This window comes from Bos grunniens, chromosome 17 (assembly GCF_055505025.1).
Source record: "Bos grunniens cultivar Pamir isolate PY7600 chromosome 17, Bosgru_T2T1.0, whole genome shotgun sequence".
In the NCBI taxonomy this organism is placed as follows: Eukaryota; Metazoa; Chordata; class Mammalia; order Artiodactyla; family Bovidae; genus Bos; species Bos grunniens.
This window is the reverse complement of record NC_141181.1, coordinates 20,283,175-20,287,434: the sequence shown is the minus strand read 5'-3', so window position 1 is coordinate 20,287,434 and position 4,260 is coordinate 20,283,175. Positions and strand designations below refer to the sequence as shown.

At 34.5% G+C, this 4,260-nt stretch overlaps 1 non-coding gene across 1 annotated transcript; it reads right to left on the bottom strand.

Annotated features, from left to right (window-relative positions):
* Positions 1-317: 317 nt before the first annotated feature.
* LOC147355102 (U6 spliceosomal RNA) lies at positions 318-425 on the bottom strand. The gene has a single exon (XR_015144933.1). It is a non-coding gene; the product is annotated as a U6 spliceosomal RNA (small nuclear RNA).
* Positions 426-4,260: the final 3,835 nt, after the last annotated feature.

The window sequence follows — 4,260 nt, the reverse complement described above, 5'->3', positions numbered from 1 at the left end:
CTTAGGACTGCTTTTACCGTGTCCCACAGGTTTTGGGTTGTTGTGTTTTCATTTTCATTCGTTTCTATGCAAATTTTGATTTCTTTTTTGATTTCTTCTGTGATTTGTTGGTTATTCAGCAGCGTGTTGTTCAGCCTCCATATGTTGGAATTTTTAATCGTTTTTCTCCTGTAATTGAGATCTAATCTTACTGCATTGTGGTCAGAAAAAATGCTTGGGATGATTTCTATTTTTTTGAATTTACCAAGGCTAGCTTTATGGCCCAGGATGTGATCTATCCTGGAGAAGGTTCCATGTGCGCTTGAGAAAAATGTGAAAAAAATATGGAACGCTTCACGAATTTGCGTGTCATCCTTGCGCAGGGGCCATGCTAATCTTCTCTGTATCATTCCAATTTTTAGTATATGTGCTGCCGAAGTGAGCACGATATGGTAGTTCTATATTAGTTTTCAAAGGAACTTCCATTCTTTTTTCATTTTTTGTTTTATTTCTTTTTTGGAGGTGGGTGGGAAAGAATTATTTTTTAAACTGTATTAAACTTAAAATAACCCTGTTCTTCATTCTTAATTTTTTTACCTACTCTGTATTCCTCTATTAATATTGCTTCAGTGATTTCTAAACCCTTGAAGACAAATCCTACATGCAAGTGTTTTCAAGATAATATTTTTGAACAAAGTATATATTTCCACTGTGGGAAACACCAACATAATAGTCTCATTATTTGATAATTTCACGAACAGTCAATAAATCCCTACATGAAAACTAATTAGAACAGTTAATTCTAATTTCTCAACAAATATAATTTTTTCAACTAAGTTCAGTTGCTCAGTCATGTCTGACTCTTTGCAACCCCATGGACTGTAGCACAACAGGTTTCCCTGTCCATTACCAATTCCTGGAGCTTGCTCAAACTCATGTCCATCGACTCGGTGATATCATCCAACTATTTCATCCTCTGTCATCCCCTCTCCTCCTGCCTTCAGTTTTTCCCAGCATCAGGGTCTTTTCTAAGGAGTCAGTTCTTTGCATCAGGTGGCCAAAGTATTGGATCTTCAGCTTTAGCATCAGTCTTTCCAATGAATATTCAGGACACATTTCCTTTAGGATTGACTGGTTTGATCTCCTTGCAGTCCAAGGGACTCTCAAGAATCTTCTCCAATACTTCAAAAGCATCAGTTCTTCGGTGCTCAGCATTTTATGGTCCAACTCTCACATCCATATATGACTACTGGAAAAACCATAGCTTTTTTAGCAATTGTATTTTTTGCACATTTTAGGAAATGAACCATTACTTAAAGTTATTCAGAATCTGAAAAAAAAAATTGTTACATAATGGAAATTCTTATAGGGAATGTTATTGATTATTAAGTATGATTACAAAATACTTAATCTCTGTTCATTGACTATATCAATTCAGTTTGCTAATTTTATTAATATTAGCACTGTGTATAAGAATAAATGTAATATAAAATAGTGTTAAATCTTATCAAAACTAAATGGTAAAGATACAAAGCATCATCAGAAAGATAATTATCTGTGTAATAGACAGCATGGAAATTATGTGCTTTGGGTATTTTTTAAAATCTCCATTAATAATTGATTTGTTCAAATCATATCTGATTTTAAAAAACAGAATATATTTAAAAATTTAACTCACCAGTTGGAGTGGATTACAAAAATATTTGACAGACTCTGTATTTTCAGATCAGATCAGATCAGTCGCTCAGTCGTGTCCGACTCTTTGAGACCCCATGAATCGCAGACGCCAGGCCTCCCTGTCCATCACCAACTCCCAGAGTTCACTCAAACTCATGTCCATAGAGTTGGTGATGCCATCCAGCCATCTCATCCTCTGTCGTTCCCTTCTCCTCTTGCCCCCAATCCTTCCCAGCATTAGAGTCTTTTCCAATGAGTCAACTCTTCGCATGAGGTGGCCAAAGTACTGGAGTTTCAGCTTTAGCATCATTCCTTCCAAAGAAATCCCAGGGCTGATCTCCTTTAGAATGGACTGATTGGATCTCCTTGCAGTCCAAGGGACTCTTTGTCTTCTCCAACACCACAGTTCAAAAGCATCAATTCTTCGGTGCTCAGCCTTCTTCACAGTCCAACTCTCACATCTATACACGACCACAGGAAAAACCATAGCCTTGACTAGATGGACCTTTGTTGGCAAAGTAATGTCTCTGCTTTTGAATATGCTGTCTAGGTTGGTCATAACTTTCCTTCCAAGGAGTAAGCGTCTTTTAATTTCATGGCTGCAGTCACCATCTTGCAGTGATTTTGGAGCCCAGAAAAATAAAGTCTGACATTATTTCCACTGTTTCCCCATCTATTTCCCATGAAGTGATAAGGCAAGTATAAAAAATCATAAATAAATTATTTTTTTTAAAAACCCACAATATGAAGAAACCATATAATTGATTATCATGAAATAAAGCAGTAACAATTTATTATATAATGGATCTTAAACTTGGCCTTTCAGTACTGACAAATTTAGGATTTGTATCATATAGTTTTACATCAGTTAAGGATTGTGTCTCCTCTAATGTTATTACTTAAAAATTCCCAGCAATTTACATTTGCTACTCAGTGCCCTTAGTTCCAAGGCAAGTGCTTAATGAAGAAAAACTGAATGGTGAATGAATGAACTGTTGATCAGAAACACGACCAGAGAACCAAAAAGTCACTGGTTAACTAGTAAGTACTTGGAGAAAGACACTCAACTCATTACAAAGGCTTACAAGAACACCTCAAAAAAGTTAAAGGGTCTAAACTTTGTGAAAGTAAAATCCAACGGCTTGGATGGAATTCTGAATTTGTGATTGTGAGAAATCTTTACACAAATCTAGACACCTTAAAGTAATGCTATTTTGTGGGTCTTCTGATCTGCTGAAAATATGCCTCATCTATGCTACCTGATACAGTAGCCTCTAGTCATATATGGCGATTGAGTACTTTGAATGGAGATACTGTGACTAGAGAACTAAATTTTGAAGGTCATCTTAAATCTGATTTTAATTTAAATGGACACATATATATGTCATTATAGCCCTACAGAGTTCTCTGTGATGGAAAATAGATATGGAAGCAGCAAGGATCTAACCAAAAGGAACCAAGGTTGGAAGTAATCAGAGGCAGCTATGCCCTGTTTCTCATTATTGTTGGTCATACATTCCTTTAATGGGTACATATACACAAATATCACACACCATGTGCAGTGTCAACAGAAATCAATCATTATATATGTAATGACTTAGAAACTGTGAACATTTATGACTTAGAATCATGAACAATTCCTGAAAAAGGTACATACTGAATACTCCAGCTGGGAGATAAGTCAGACAAATAAGCATAGATATAAAAAGTTCGCTACTACAAATGAAGTAAGATATCTTTGTCTAAACAGTTGCTTCACTTACAGTGAGGATACAATATATGTGATGTGTCAGTGTGTGATGCAAGTGATGTGCCAATGAGCTTGCTTTATATGTGTAAGAAGATTGTAAATGTTTAAATAGTAAATGGTGTATTTTAGATAGATTATATTGGGTAAAATGAGGGTATCTTATTCTCTAAAGTTACTCCAGCATAAAACTCAGTTCTAGGCATATAAAAGAGAGTTAACTGTTACTCTTTTCTTTTTTATATGCAATGAAAACATATCATTATTCTTTGGAAGCCTTTTATGATGTATTTTTAAAATTAATTCTTGAAACACTGTGTGTTTAGTAAGGCAGGCATTATTGTTATCTATTTTTTCAGAAGCAAATAATGTAATAAACTGATGGACCTAATCCACTACCGTGTATGTAATAAATGAATGAAACCAGGATTTGAAATGGGTCCTTGGGAAATAAGGTTAGCGTCGTTTCTACTCTATGCTCTTGGCCCTCTATTAATGGTGACAATAATGGCTATGATAACTACAGGGGAAAAATAATGATGTTGATAATTATCATCATTTACATGAACTATGAATTAGTTCCTCTAAAGAGATTTACACACACTGTATTATTCTCAAATAGAGCTACCTTCCTCATTGATTGTACAATATTCCCTTTTTCATAATGTGCTGTTGGAAATTATAGTCTTCTTTTAAAATTTTATGTCATATTCAAATAACTTTTTAAGTTTTATATTTTTCCTTTACCTTATGCTATTTCCTCATACATTCTGGTTTACAATATTTTCTTCTTTTCTAGTTTATCAGACTGATTTCTGACTATGATCTTAAAATCAGAAAAAAATTTGGAAGCTAAA